Below are 16,965 nucleotides of genomic sequence, written 5' to 3' on the forward strand. Positions count from 1 at the left end.
GTGGATTTGACACCTCAGCATTGTGAAAGTGGGGAATCATGTTTCTGGCTGAGCATAAAATTTCTGCTTACAACTTAGACTCTCAGTTCTAAATGAAATTCAGATGTTTTTTTAAGTATGGCTAATGTATTATTTAACTTCTAAGGCGCGCACACACACACACACACACACACACGAGAACAACAACACAGAGAAGAAGAAGAGGGGGTCGTTTTACTACACATCATAAAAACGCAATTATTCATCTTCCAACTGTATCTTTCTGTTCTGGCTTTAGAATCATTGTTTGTTTACTGAGCCGTACTTTGGCAGTCATACTGTTGTGATACTGGGTAGAAGAGGGTAAGGTTTGATAGACTAAACCATTACACACAAAACTTCAAAAACCTAAAGAGTGTGTGAGACTGCTACCTGTGTCGTTCAGCAATAAAGTCATCTACAAATGTGTTAGTAAAGAGTGACTTGTACTTCTGTCCCATTAAGCAATGGTTTAACAAATTTCATGATGACTACAGGGATTTCTCTCAGTTGATTGTGTTCAGAGAAAAAGCAGCTAAATACATTGAGATTGCTCCACACTGTTAGTGAGTCAACTTGGAGTGAACAAAAGCAGAAAAACAGTAAAAGATGCAGACAGTGGTTTATTTCATGAACACAATGAAACATTTTACAGTTTACAGAGCAAAGCAACATATATGATGAATAGATACACATAACACGGACAGTGAGAAGTAAAACTCATCGTCTTACCAGATCTTATATTCTGTAAACTTAAAATAAACCACTGAAATTAGAGTTTAGTGTTTTTAAGTCATCTATTAAAAACACGAGTCTGAAGTGACACTTTAACGATGCTTCATATCACAGTCTTTATGATGATAAAACATGCTCTCGCGTTAGCACATGTCCAGAGTTAGGGTTCAAGCTTCCTCTTCAATTACCATTGATCATTAATATGGGGGGGGGAGGTGCAGGTATATTACTACTCATATGGGTATAATTGGCCATTTTTTTACTACTTTTAATGTTTCCTCTACATTTCACCTTTAAAAACTATTTACTTTGCCGTGGTGTCATTCTTTTCAGCACAACCTCACGTGTCTGAATTTACAGTTACATTTTCATTTTGACATACTGTATCAACACAATTGGGCAAAAAAAAGGTGCAGGTATATTACTGCTCATATGGAAAAGATGTATATATATCTTATAAAGTTTGTATCTGTCTTGTGTGAAACTTGTATGAAAAGCATACAAGAGTGAAAACAGATATAAGATCCCTTGAAAAATTATATAAATGAAACTTGTATGTTTTGGATACTTACTAAAACAATATATGAAAGTAATGATAAAATGGCCACTGTCATGAGTAAATCATATAAGCCTTATACGATTCACTATATGAAGTAGGCCACATCTTATGCAAGTCTTTTATACGTTTTTTTTCTATTTCTTTTATGGGTACCCTGGACTCCAGAGGGTTAAACGTTTTTTTTAAAGTAATGCAATAGTTACTTTTCAAGTAATTAATTACTTTTAGAATCTTGTAACTTAGTTACTAACTTAGTTACTTTTTTGAAGAAGTAACTAGTAACTATAATAATCACTTTTTCAAAGTAACTTGCCCAACACTGGTACAGTCATGGTCCTGGGTCGGTGACCCAGTTTATTGTTATAATTTTTCTAGTTTATTCTGATTTTGTATTTGTTCTTAGGGTTTGAGTTGTGTGTTTCTATCATCCCTACCTGTGTCTCTCCTGTGTTCTGTTCGTGTCCCCAGTTGGTTGTGTAAAACAGTCTGTGAGTTTCCTGTTTTACTTTGTAGGTTTGTGTCTCGTTATGTCCATTAGTTCCAGCTGTGTCCCCGCCTGTCTGCCATTTCCTAATTACCTGGTGTGTGTATTTATACTGCGTGTCTGCCTGTGCTCCTCGTCGTGTCGTCTGTGTTCATTCCCTATGTTTCTCTATGTCTCCCTGGTCTGCCATCTCTGAGTTTCTCCCGCTGACCTTATGTTCCAGATTTGTTTGTTAGTTTCACCCAGTTTAGGTTTATGTTCAGTCCTGCCCTCACTTCTGTTATTTTCACTGTAAATAAACCTCCACTCGCATCTCCATCACCGTCTGCATCTTGGGTCCTCATTTATTCATCACACGACTGCTGCCCCAGTCGTGACAGGTACAGACCCAATATCTGATTTAAAATAGAATATACTACCTGGTTGAAGTTGGCCACCCCCACCTTCTTCAAATCAAACAAAATTGATGTCAAACATTTGTACTGCAAAAAGTTTTATTTGTGCTGCTTTTGTTTTAAAGATATTAATGAACATTTTTAGAGGTCATCCAAGGTCAACGAGCCCCTTTCGTTACTTTGCAAAGGTTGTGAAATATAAACCAGAATTGGATATTTTTTTTAATCATGATCACACTCTTTTTAAAAGTAAAAAAAAAAACTAGCTTAAATTATAATAGTAAAACTATTCATTGTGTCAGAGGAAGAAAGCCTCTAAAGTTTAATACAATAATTCCAAAAAAAAGTAGCAAGTTCATCACAAACCAGCACAAATGTAGCGCACACGTTTGACATCAATTTTGTTTGATTTGAAAAAGGTGGGGTGGCAAACTTCACTCACATGAATACACTTTACTGTGGAAATTAATATTTAAGAACATGAGGACTTGTTAGCTTTACATTTCCAGTTCATCAAATCCCACTGAGCAGTCCTTACCTTTGAATCTAAGCTCTCTTCTTCCTCTCCTTTCTTATCTTTCTCCATTTTTGACTGAAGTTAGCTCTATTTCTTCCCTTTCTCTGTGAAAAACAGCAGCTGGACCTTTGAAAATATAACTCTCAAATGTTCACTTCTCTTTTTGTAGTCTTATCGAAGTACCACAACCACGACTTACAGACTTCTGCAGTTGTTCCCATTTGGTGCCAGAAAAAAAAAAAGAAAACCCACTTTAACCCATGACTATGGCACAGGATTGTGGCTCTTTGATCTCTTTTTATTTGATGTTTCTCAGTGATTAATAAAAGAATAGGACTGCTTTTGTGTGTTACTCTTAAGGCCTAACTTGGTTTGATGTTTGAAGGCTCCCAGTGATGAAATAATTACTTGACCCAACTGCCCTTTGAAGGGTTTAGTTTTATTTGCCCCCTGTTTCGTCAGCCCTAATCTCTCCCAGCTGTGTCTCCCTCCTGTTTCCCATTCCCTGATTACCGTATTTACCGCACTATAAGGCTCACCAGATTATAAGGCGCACTGTTGAAGACTGGCTCTGTTTTCATACATAAGGCGCATCATATTATAAGACGCATTAAGACAAACAAAAAATAACTCGACCTTTATTAAGCTCATTCACAGTAACTCTTAACACTGTTAAGCTGTAACACATTAAATATTGAAAAATACACACTTTTTCCAGTACGGTACATTCAACTTCCACAATTCCCTCAAACTCTTCACCTTCCGTGTCCGAGTTACGGTAAACAGCTGGGCAATTTCGGCATCAAGCATGCCCGGATCCCTCTCACACCGGATTAAAAGGCGTTTAAAGTGCATTCAGCAGAATAAAACAATCGGATGAGTTAAAATTTAACCAACTCATTCACAGTAACTATTACGGTGTGTTCACACCGAACGCGATGGACGCGAATAAAACGCCCCAAACGCCCCTAATTTGATGCGTGTACATTCGCGTCTCAACGCGTGTCCAAGAAAAATCCATCGATTTTGACGCGCGTGAACCGGAAATGTGGGAGGAATGTGGGAGGAATGTGGGAGGGAGTTGTGCCAGACCGGTATCTTTGCAAGATGGCAGCTATCGAGCTAGCGCTTGAAGAGAGAGTCTCCCTTCTCTATTTACTGTGGAGAGCAGAGCAGCGGCGTAAAAGACGTCCTCGCCGTACCTGGGTCCATCAGGTCCTCCAGAGGCGTGAGCAGTTTGGTGAGTTTCACCACTTGCTCCAGGAGCTGCGCCTGGATGACGGCCGATTCCAGCGCTATCACCGTCGGCCAGTTTGAGGACCTGCTTTCCCTCGTCGGTCCCAGCATCGCCCGCCTAGACACCAACTACAGACGCTCAATCCCACCTGCAGAGTGCCTGTCCGTCTGCCTGAGGTTAGTAAAACTATTTAATACGGTAGTCCTTTATTGATACCTGTGCTAATATATGCTAAACCATCCATTTATACACTGCTAACATGGATGTGCTATGCTAACAGTGAATGCTGTCGGTGTTTACTGAAAGCAAACTGTGGTACGGAGACGACTATTTATAATATTTCTAGTGATACTCAGAAGGTCTCATCAAGCCCCGATTTAATTCGATTTATGCTGTTATCAGTGTTTGCATGATAGCATGGCTGTGGTGTCACATCAATGTATGCGCTCGGTGTTTGCTGATATCAAACTGTAGCATTAGGACCACTGAGTTAACCTTTGTAGTGATACTCACTCCTTTTTTATTTAGACCTGGTTTGATTCTGGGATAGTTGAATATTTGTATATAATCCCTGCAGCTGTCAGACTCTATAGCAGGGGTCACCAGCCTTTATTAAAACAGAGTTAGATAAAACTGAACAGTTTGGTTCATCTTTAGTTACATGGTTCTATCTTGATAAGCTGTCTTATCACAGATTAATTTTTCAAAAATATTAATGATTTAAGCAAGGAAAGGGCTACATGTCAACACACAACTCTTTATTTCTATTAATGTCTCACTTCATTCCTACCTGATTGACATGTTTAGGAATTATGAGTGATTGGCTCACTGTAGTTGTGAAAGTTGCTACCAATCAAATTATGATATGTTAAAGTTAAAACAAAACAACTGTTTTAGATATTATCTAATATACATTTTGTAATTATCCTTATAATTACAAATGTTTTATGTAAGATTTAAGTTTTGTGATTTAAATCTGACATCACAAAAGTATTTTGGAATTTGAATAATGTATTTTGTAACTGCAGTACACATAATACTGATTTTGAACAATTTTGTCCAGGTTCCTTGTCACCGGGGACTCCTTCACGACCAAGCATTCAGTTACAGAGTCGGTGTGTCCACGGTGAGCCAGATCACCCCCCAGGCAGCGACGGCCATCTGGGACTGTCTAGTGGACGACTTCATGGCTGTGCCTTCACCTGGAGACTGGCGGTCCATCACAGAGGGATTCCAGGAGCGCTGGAACTTTCCTCTGTGCTGTGCAGCTCTGGATGGGAAGGACGTCCAGACAAAGGCACCCTATATATCATATAGGAGACACACACATTGATATACACTAAATATTTATTTCATTTCTTTTTTGTGGTGCCCAAATTTATGCACCTGCTTGATTTTGTTTAAACAATTATTGCACACTTTCTGTAAATCCAGTAAACTTCTTTTCACTTCTCAAATATCACTGTGTGTCTCTCCTGTATGATATTTAACTGACATCTTTTATTGTAACAACCAACGATTTATACAGGAAAATGATGGCTATTAACAAGGTTGCCCAAACTTTTGCATCCCACTGTATTAGTATATTTTGTCATTAGTATAATATGAAATAAATTCTACATGTGTCAAGTCGTGTGCCAACATTTGCTGTGTAGTAGAACTGAGACATTAGTCATTATAAAAATTTATTTGAAATAATATTAAAATTCTCAAACAGAAAAACATTAAACATAAATATATAAAATATAAGAATTTACAGAGAGACAGGAATAAAAAGGACCAGCTGCTCTCCAGAGCAGGAACATGGCTGAGGAGGAAATGCTCCATTGGAGACTGGTGTGGCCTCTTCAGGGACTCCAGGATGGCCAGCTCCACCGCCGATGGACCGTCCTGGGACCCGTCCCTCATCTGCCTCGGAGCCGTCCTCCCCTGTGGGCCTGTAAAACAGCACAAAACACAAAGAAATGAGAAGGCTGCTACTAGATTTTAATTTCAACATTGAAAAAAAAAAAACAATAACAGGATATAATCAGATTGGTTGTAGATATTTAGTAAAGGTGATCACAAGGCAATCCCACCGACTAAAAAGGTATCAGTGCTTGCTGTACATACAGTGGGGCAAAAAAGTATTTAGTCAGCCACCGATTGTGCAAGTTCCCCCACTTAAAATGATGACAGAGGTCAGTAATTTGCACCAGAGGTACACTTCAACTGTGAGAGACAGAATGTGAAAAAAAAATCCATGAATCCACATGGTAGGATTTGTAAAGAATTTATTCGTAAATCAGGGTGGAAAATAAGTATTTGGTCACCTCAAACAAGGAAAATCTCTGGCTCTCACAGACCTGTAACGTCTTCTGTAAGAAGCTTTTCTGTCCCCCACTCGTTACCTGTATGAATGGCACCTGTTTGAACCCATCATCTGTACAAAAGACACCTGTCCACAGCCTCAAACAGTCAGACTCCAAACTCCGCCATGGCCAAGACCAAAGAGCTTTCGAAGGACACCAGGAAAAGTATTGTAGACCTGCACCAGACTGGGAAGAGTGAATCTACAATAGGCAAGCAGCTTGGTGTGAAAAAATCAACTGTGGGAGCAATCATTAGAAAATGGAAGACATACAAGACCACTGATAATCTCCCTCGATCTGGGGCTCCACGCAAGATCTCATCCCGTGGGGTCAAAATGATCATGAGAACGGTGAGCAAAGATCCCAGAACCACACGGGGGGACCTGGTGAATGACCTGCAGAGAGCTGGGACCAAAGTAACAAAGGTCACCATCAGTAACACACTACAACGGCAGGGAATCAAATCCCGCAGTGCCACACGTGTTCCGCTGCTGAAGCCAGTGCATGTCCAGGCCCGTCTGAAGTTTGCCAGAGAGCACATGGATGATACAGCAGAGGATTGGGAGAATGTCATGTGGTCAGATGAAACCAAAGTAGAACTTTTTGGTATAAACTCAACTCGTCGTGTTTGGAGGAAGAAGAATACTGAGTTGCATCCCAAGAACACCATACCTACTGTGAAGCATGGGGGTGGAAACATCATGCTATGGGGCTGTTTTTCTGCCAAGGGGACAGGACGACTGATCCGTGTTAAGGACAGAATGAATGGGGCCATGTAACGTGAGATTTTGAGCCAAAACCTCCTTCCATCAGTGGGAACTTTGAAGATGAAACGAGGCTGGGTCTTCCAACATGACAATGATCCAAAACACACCGCCCGGGCAACAAAGGAGTGGCTCCGTAAGAAGCATTTGAAAGTCCTGGAGTGGCCTAGCCAGTCTCCAGACCTCAACCCCATAGAAAATCTGTGGCGGGAGTTGAAAGTCCGTGTTGCTCGGCGACAGCCCCAAAACATCACTGCTCTCGAGAAGATCTGCATGGAGGAATGGGCCAAAATACCAGCTACTGTGTGTGCAAACCTGGTAAAGACCTATAGTAAACGTTTGACCTCTGTTATTGCCAACAAAGGTTATGTTACAAAGTATTGAGTTGTATTTTTGTTATTGACCAAATACTTATTTTCCACCCTGATTTACGAATAAATTCTTTACAAATCCTACCATGTGGATTCATGGATTTTTTTTTCACATTCTGTCTCTCACAGTTGAAGTGTACCTCTGGTGCAAATTACTGACCTCTGTCATCATTTTAGGTGGGGGAACTTGCACAATCGGTGGCTGACTAAATACTTTTTTGCCCCACTGTAAGTGTATTGTTCAATATTCGATGTTTAACAGCTTAACAATGTTAATAGTTACTGTGAATGAGTTGGTTAAATTTTAACTCATCCGATTGTTTTATTCTGCTGAATGCACTTTAAACGCCTTTTAATCCGGTGTGAGAGGGATCCGGGCATGCTTGATGCCGAAATTGCCCAGCTGTTTACCGTAACTCGGACACGGAAGGTGAAGAGTTTGATGGATTTGTGGAAGTTGAATGTACTGGAAATGTAAGTGTATTGTTCAATATTTGATGTTTAACAGCTCAACAATGTTAACGGTGTGTTCACACCGAACGCGATGGACGCGAATAGAGCGTCAGGTTTACATGTAAAGTCAATGGAAAGGCGCGATGACGCGCGATTGCGGGTCCCGCGAAAATTCGGAAGCATATTTGCGTCGCGAAAACGCCAAAACGCGTGAAACGCGCGTCAGTGTAGCGCGTCTGGCGCGTTTGACTCGCGAATAAAACCACGCGCGTGAGTTTTTGTGTTGCATTTTGTGCATACGCGCGTTTCGCGTCTACCGCTTGAGTTGGAAAAATCTGAACTCCAGCGTCAAATCGCACCGCGACAACCAATCAGGAGCCTGGTGACGTGGCTGTTACCTAGGTCAAAGGGGCAGATCCAGCCAAAGCCTTTCATACTCCAATGGAGGGGAAGGCTAATCAATGCGGTAGCAAACAACTCGGAGCTGTACGACACCAGCTGCTTTCAGTACTGTTGAAATCTCCCAATTCTTTGAATCTTTGGGCTGAAGGAAGGACAATACTCGGTGTATTTATGCTCAATCAACAATCATTTATTTCCATACAATTCAACACTTATGAGCATTTGAACCATCATGATGGGGAGACATGCCTGAAGAGGGTCACAGCAAGTCTCGAAATGGTGACGGGTTGCTCAGCTTTTTATAGTCTCTAGTGGCCCCCATCTAGTCGTAAAAGCCAAAACATCACATTCTTTCTCCGTTACGGCGCCTAAGTTATGACCTCGGCAGTTGTTTCTCTGCTTTCTGTAAGGTGGGGGTATGGAATGTGGTCTGTCTATCTCCCCTGTCTTAGACACAGAGTCTCCTGCTTACAAGCTTCTCTTCATGATTCAACAATTAAGCATGTAATACATTCACAGCAGATCAAGGATACAGAGTGATGCACACTTATCTAATAAACTAATATGTGAATATGTTCTGTTAACTCAAAAGTATAACGAGAACTAAACTACATACAGCTCACACACTCTATATTAAAGGGTATAATATTATCTACAGCAGTATCATACTTCAACTACTTTGATTACATATATAAGGTAACATATAATAACAGAATAATCTAATAATTCCCCCTTTTGATCTCTTAAAAGAGATCACTTATAACATGCACTCCAGCATTGCAAGGTCCAGGTCTTCTTGATCCTGAGGCCCTCTGTCCCCCTTTAACGGGTGGACCATATGTGGGATGACCTCTGTGTTTACGCAGTTCAGATGCAAGCAAAGTTAGATTTACGACCATAACAGCAGTTACAGATGACTCTCCCATCACTCCCCAATTCTCCCACAGCTTTATTTTGGTGCTCCAGTTTTCCACCCCCTTTGATGCCACCTTATGCCTTTCAAACGTACTTAGACTAGAACCTCTGTCTAAGGAGCTTTTAACCTTTATTTTTATTGCTGCAGCTACCAGTGTCTTCCAGTTGGGTGATTCTCAGCTTCTTTCTTCGACCTCCGGGGTTAGACCACCCTTTGGTCATTGCACAGTTCTGGGGATTATTCTGCCCCGATTTCAAACAAGGATCTGTGTGTTTTGGGGTCACCGCCGTGTCCCCCTTTTTGCCAAGAGCCTCTTGAACCTTGTTGGTCTTGTGTTCCTGGTTTTCGCCAACCCCTTCATGGTTATTGCTGTGTTTATGGGATCCATCTTCTCAAGGAGCTCAAACGCCATGACACTTGACCCCAGTTGCTGTCTCGGCAGTCCCTACATCTGTCTCTGCTGTGAAGGGTCCTCATATCTCCGTGTCCCCGTCTGGTGTCTGTTCCTTTCTCTGCAAGAGACAGAAAACCAAAACACCTCTCTCCCTAGCCTTGATAATCTAATATTGTTATCCATTGTTGTTCTAATGATTCAAATTTGGTTTAAAATATTATGTTCAGGACCTATTCTAATCATAATCTACGTGTGTGTAAAAGAAATCAAAAATTAATGAACCATTTCTAAGTCTAACACATTATATGCTTAAGTTTTACCATAGCTAAATTATTAAACACACAAATAAAGTCATCAGATGTTCATAAAACCATTGTTTGATGTTCGGACTCAACTTCCCCTTTTTGACACACTCCCATGTGTCAATTCATTGGAGCTAGACAATTAAAAGAGAAGGTTAGTGACATCATATCTCAGAAAGTATCAGAAATTCTTCTCTCGAGTACCGTTGCTCCAGCCTTGTCATCCCTGAGGATCTTCAATCCCGGAAATTTCCCTTCTCCTCATGTAATGAAGTCTGTCATCCTTCCATGCCCTGGTAACTGGTCCATCCAGAGCTGTAACATTTTGAAATGTACATACAACAAGCCAAACCACACCTTGGTCACACCAACCCTTTTCTGCCCTGAAGATGTCCAACGCCATCTTAGTCTGGACCAGGGTTGTAATAGTTTTGCAATTTTCATTAGTTTTTATTTTTATTTAGCTTCGACTTCAGATTTTCAATTTTATATCAGTTTTAATCAGTTTTTACCACTTGTTTGCTAGTTTAGTTTAGTTTTGATTAGTTTCAGTTATAGTTTTAGTTGTGTCTGCAATAATTAAGTGTAGCAAAATCCCAGTCCCATCATATCAGTCATGCTCTTGTGCTTGTCCTTGGATATTGTGACTATTAACTCTTGCAGCACCGGGTGCTCCTAATTTTGGTTCAAGTGAATTTATAAACTTTGTGAAGGGAATTGACTCCTCTGCACACTGGAATAAACATAATCAACATGATCCACATTTTACTGCGTGTTATTTCACCATGTTATTGATTCAAATGCTCCATCCTTATGTGGTTTGCGGCATTATGTTTATCCACTTTGTCTCTAAATGTTTGAAGAATTTTCAAGTTTGGAGTCAAATTTTAAGAATTTGACCATAAGTGAAAGTTATGGTGTCATCACCCCCTTCGGGGCTTACCTTTCCCAGTTTTGATGATCTTCCTCCCTATTCTTTGCAAATACCCCCTGTTGGTGGCGAGTAACTGTTGGTGTGGTCAAGTGGGTGCTATAGAAACAAAAGCTCAGGACAGAACAGTTATCAGTCATGTACTTCATACAAATTTTGCATATATTGAATTTCATATTGATCCTCTGAGTGTAATGGTACATTTTAATTTGAATTTATCAAAACTAAACACAATAGGTTTTCTTTCTTTACTTTGCTCTTGTTCTTTTTCAGTACCACATCCTATCAAATGTCCCTGTCGATTATATTCTACTTTTAATAACTTACTATTTCAAGCGAGAACCTAAATCACGTGGCCCAATGTTTGTTATTGCATATCTCTATTCTGAATGTGGCAAGTCATTCATAGATATTATTAAAGTTTTGGCGATTTTCCTCTATAAAATTTAATTAACTTTTTACAGTGGCCTGCTGTGGTTAATAGTAACATATTCCAGTCATGAGTGATATCAAACGTTTTTCTCCACTGTAGCATTTGGCATTCCCAATAATATAACATGATACCTTAATCAAAACACAGCTAATATAGCACAGTTTTCTTAATGCAAACATCAGTAACTCAAAATCAGCAACCAAAGTGTTAAGTCTGCAGTTCATACTTATGTGAAGCTACAGTCTCCTCCTCCAGTCTCTCTTATCCTCCTGCTCCTGAAAAAACAAAACAAACAAAACGAAGCATCCACCCTTCTCTTGTCCGCTGGGTGAATTGTTTATTGGCATTTACTAATCCTAAAGTGGGTGCAGTCATTGTCTCAGTATCAAGTCAGTCAAAACTTTTAGTCGTCAGTCCATCACAGTCCATTCACATGCATACCTCCACACACATTCATACCAGATGTTGCTGATAATGGAGTCTCACGCGCAACCTATTCGAGCATCCATCACCAGCAAGATGACGTCATCATTTTAAAGGAAAACAATTCCTTGTTGTTTTTTGGGCCGGATTGACTCGGTGCAATCCTTTTAGACTCAGAACTTCTCAGTGTTCCCTATAAGTGAATTTCTCCCAAGCCAATTACAATCATGGAGAAGCACACTTTGCAACTGTTTACAGTAATAATATTTTATAGCGCTTTAAATCTCAATCTTTCAGGCCTGGTTTAAAGAGCTGATTGTTAAATCATGAACTCACAAAATATCAACATATCACCACCGGTGGATCACACCTCTCAGATTTTCTTATCTCAGTGCACTGTAACAAAAACGAAAACAGACATAACCAACAAAATACTACTAAAATAACACAAACTAGGGCCCGTTGCAGACATGTCCAAGCATAAAACTATCCTCTCTCGCTTACGAGAAAGAACACAAGCCAAAGCTCACTGATAAAATCAAGCTAGCGCTAAGCAAAACCAAACAATCAACCAGAAATTCACAGGAACGTTTTGCTTCCTGCCGGGACAATATTGTGTGGGAATGAGAACCTCAGGTGCCGTAACACCTTTTGTTCCTCCTTGAATTAAAACTCAATCACAGAAAATGCCGTACTCCGACCTAAACTTACACTATTAATTCATCATTTTCACTCTGTGCCACTGTTCCTCATCAGGGCTGTGTGAAGCACAGCAAAGAATTCAGTCAAGGCCTTGAGCCATAAACAGACATCACGCACAGACATTGTTTTCATAACCAAACCGTTTTAGAGCTTATTCCTAAAATCTACATAAATGCCCTCTGGGTGACATATAACACATTCTAAGTAATCAATGGTAATCAATGGCTCCTCATAAAAATTATGCATTGGGATGTTTGTGTGCAGCATTTTGCATATCAGCATAAGCAAAGCATTCTTCATTGCATCAGCGTGTGTGTGTGTGTATGTGTGTGCATCACTTCTCAGTGAATCAGCATTCCAATTTGTGCGTGTGTGTGTGTGTGTATGTCATTTCTCACTCAATCAACGAGTGCACATGTGTTCATGTGTGTATTTCACTTCATTCTGAATCTGTGTGTTTGTATACGTGTGTGTGTGTGTGTGTTTGTTCATCACTTTCCTGTTCTGGTGTCTTGGGTAAACCACGGCCTGAAGCATGCCCTGGGGTCCTGCCCTCCTCCTTTTCAGTTTGTTTGCGACCATTGCTGCTGCTGCTGCTCAAAGTTCAGTCCGTCCTGGTTCTGACCCCAATTGGGGCAGTCCTTTCTCCAGTGTCCATGCTCACCGCAGGTGAAACCTGCATCTTCTCCTGTGTTTTTTGTCCATTCTGAGGTGCCTTCTGTCCTCAGTTACTCCTCCTGTCCCGGTCACGCCCTTTTTGCTGCCCGATCATCCGTGTTGGTCCATCACTGTCCTGCACAGTGTAAATGCAGAGTTATCAAGGTCAGCATTCTTTTGCTCGGCCTTACTTTTCATTCGGGCTTGGCGGGCGTCTCGTCACAGCTGAGCTCTGTCAGCTGACGCAGTCTGGGAATTTTCCCCCGTGTAGTGAAACGGGCCTTAGGTTTAGTGCTCTCCGTCTCTGCTGCATGAGATCACATTCCTGCAGCACTGTTGACTTTTTCAGGTTGTTGTTGTGGGTCCAGCTGTTACAGCATTTGGTCAGTGTCACGTATGGGGGAGAGCAGGAGTCCAGTCAGCCTCGGCTTTCAGGGCCGGCAAAGCAGCCTGTAATTAAATATATATAGAGAAAAACAAAAAAAACAAAAACAGACAAAAACAAAAGCAAACGAACAGGAAAATGATGTTGTGTTGGCTGTATTACAACGAGAGGGGAGAAACACCGGGGCCAGGCCCTGTGTCAGCCTTCTCTCCCCCTTTTTTTTGTTTTTTCTCTCCCGATATAATCAACTCCTAACCCACCAAGTTGACAGGACAACATGCACCTGTTAAAATTCTTAAGATCATGTTTAAAAGCCCAAAAAGAAATTTTCTTTCATTCAATAATCACTTGTATCAATCAATCAGCAGAAAACATATCACAATTTGAATCTTTTAACCCCCTAAATTTGTCATGTCTTCACTGGTTGGTCAGACCAGTGTCTTTTTCTTTGAAGTTAAATTGTTGTCCTGCAACCCAGAGAGTTTATTTGTCAGTAATGTATTTATCCTTTAACAACAGGTGTATGTTAAGTTTCGCTGCTTTAGCCTTGCTGGAAAATCTTCACGTGTTCATGAGTGTAAGCTGTTTCTTCATTGCGTGTGTGTGCATTTGTAGGCAGGCAGGTTAATTTTATCTTTTTCTCAAACTAGGCGTTACCTTAAAAGGAGCCTTTCTCTCAGATTTCTCTGCTTGTGTGTGTTTTTGTTTCACCTTTTTGTTGTGATGCTCCGGACGCCTTCCCAACCTCCACAAGTCCGTTGGCCCCAATTTTATGTGTTAAAACTTCTCTTAATTTCTCCTCTAATTCTCTCCTCGCTGCTGTCTTTTTCACAGCTGCTGATTCTTACTGGGTGTGGTTCCCATTACCTATAATTTTGCTTCGGCCGCTGTGCTTGTGGGGGCAGTTGGTCCAGGTCCGCAGCCTCCTGTATCAACACACTAAGAGATTTATTTAATTTCATTTTCATCACTGTTAAACAGATAAGCAGGCCACACGCCTACCTTGACAGCGTAAACTGCACGCCAGTCTCCCAACACATTCCTCTCTCTACTCCTCCATAATTCTCCACTACACACCTCTTACTATCTCTCTTTTTTATTTTTATTTTTTTATTACACCACAGAGTAATACACCCAATTATGCCCGTCTATCTCTATGTGGCTCCAAATTCCCTCTTTATTTAATTTCACACTCGTCAGGGGACAGGCACACAACAATTTCAACCACTGAAACGAGGAATTCAACCTTTTTTTATATTTCTTTACTAATCTAGACTCAACCTTTGTTCGCAAAATGTGTCTTGTTCTAGTCCGGAATAAATGTGAACCCGTGGTTACACGGTCGTTCCAGTGTTACTTCCGTAGCTAAGCGGGAGTCCTCAGTTCCCAAGTCGCCACCTCGGCACTTAACCTGCCTGCACGTCTACAGACAGGGGGGTTGCCAAACCATGAACAAAATTAGTTTCCACAGGTACACTAGGCATCAACCTTTGATCCTAAAATGTGTCTTTGCTCTAGTGTCCTCCTAATCAAACACATCAACCGTCACTGTCACTGTGTTCAGACTTCACACACAGAAACACACTCAGCGCGCGCCTCACCCACAGCCAGAGCGCGCCTTACACACACAGCGCGTTACACCATCAGTGAGACACACAGAGAGCGTTCCTCATCAGCGGAAGATTACACAGAAACTTCTGAGCTCAACTGTTAGATCTCCTTAAAGCACACTGCACCATAGACCAAAATACCCCTTTCTCTGCGCTTATGACCGCCACAACGGGGCAAAGTCGCATCATAAAAGTGATGCTTGCATCCCCGAAGTTATACCTGACATCATAAACCAGGTTTTGCTCTATGTACTTCTTGGCAAGTAAAATTTTACTTTGTTTTATGACCGCGGCCCTTAAAACTCGACTGACGCCACAAACCACCGTCAAACCTCTATCCAATGTACTAAAACTAGCACCAACCACTACTGCACTTCACGGCCGCACCACCGGAACACGGCCGTATCATAAACCAAACCTACGGACGTGTTTCGCTCTCGCGTTGCCAGCGTTCAACTGCACCGTGAGCCAGCATCTGCTTTTTCTTAAATCAACTTCTATTTCATAGCCGGCAAGAGCCAGGACTTTACCGACACCATAAACAACTTCAAAACCTCGACTTCAATGTACTGAACTAATGGCCGCGTCTTCAGAAGAAATTCTAACGTATTATTGCTACAGAAGCCAGTATTAGACAAAATTAAATGTGGAAGGTAAAGTGGCTGCAACTAGTCCAACGTAGTATGTTATTAGTATCTCGGTAGAAGCAGTTTATTTAACACACTGGAATTCAGCCTCAACTTATGTTGTTAGTATCTTGCGCCAAAAACCAGACACCGACAAATTTACTGTGAAAATACGTGTAACTCAGTGAACAGATTAATTTGGAAAGCCCAATATGCACATTTGGTATTTATAATACAACAGGCTGTGCTTACCTTTTTATATTTGGACCGGTCCTCTGTTCACCTCGCCTCACGATCTCACCAAAGGCCAAATCTGCACTTCCTCAGCACGCCAAAGATCCGGGTCACGGCACCAAGTTGTTGAAATCTCCCAATTCTTTGAATCTTTGGGCTGAAGGAAGGACAATACTCGGTGTATTTATGCTCAATCAACAATCATTTATTTCCATACAATTCAACACTTATGAGCATTTGAACCATCATGATGGGGAGACATGCCTGAAGAGGGTCACAGCAAGTCTCAAAATGGTGACGGGTTGCTCAGCTTTTTATAGTCTCTAGTGGCCCCCATCTAGTCGTAAAAGCCAAAACATCACATTCTTTCTCCGTTACAGCGCCTAAGTTATGACCTCGGCAGTTGTTTCTCTGCTTTCTGTAAGGTGGGGGTATGGAATGTGGTCTGTCTATCTCCCCTGTCTTAGACACAGAGTCTCCTGCTTACAAGCTTCTCTTCATGATTCAACAATTAAGCATGTAATACATTCACAGCAGATCAAGGATACAGAGTGATGCACATTTATCTAATAAACTAATATGTGAATATGTTCTGTTAACTCAAAAGTATAACGAGAACTAAACTACATACAGCTCACACACTCTATATTAAAGGGTATAATATTATCTACAGCAGTATCATACTTCAACTACTTTGATTACATATATAAGGTAACATATAATAACAGAATAATCTAATAGTACCGAGACAGGAATAAAAAGGACCGAGCTTGGAGGAAGATATGTGAAGAGATCGGGCAACCTGGTAAGTTCATTCATTTTTCTTTTGAAAGTTTTCACTGACCCGGAGAAGCCGCACAAAAGCTAGCAAGCCACCGCTATTTTCCCACTGACGTACAAATACCGTTCTGCTTTTATGCATGTTGTCATTTAGGAATATATTTTATTGTTTATTAATAAACAGCACACAGTGGTCCCGCTGTTCATCCGTCACTGCTTTGCTTTTTCGCTGATTTTTTATTGCACAGTACAGCATTGCATTCTGCAGCCTGATTGACAAATCTGC

The 16,965-nt window shown here is 40.9% G+C and overlaps 1 long non-coding RNA gene across 1 annotated transcript; it reads right to left on the reverse strand.

Moving 5' to 3' along the window:
* Positions 1-11,100: 11,100 nt before the first annotated feature.
* Positions 11,101-16,125, reverse strand: LOC120736924. Its single transcript, XR_005696643.1, has 2 exons — positions 15,918-16,125; positions 11,101-13,494 (listed from the first exon to the last, which is right to left on the reverse strand). It is a non-coding gene; the product is annotated as an uncharacterized LOC120736924 (long non-coding RNA).
* Positions 16,126-16,965: the final 840 nt, after the last annotated feature.

Source organism: Simochromis diagramma, unplaced genomic scaffold, assembly GCF_900408965.1.
Source record: "Simochromis diagramma unplaced genomic scaffold, fSimDia1.1 OVJJ01000516.1, whole genome shotgun sequence".
Classification (NCBI taxonomy): Eukaryota; Metazoa; Chordata; class Actinopteri; order Cichliformes; family Cichlidae; genus Simochromis; species Simochromis diagramma.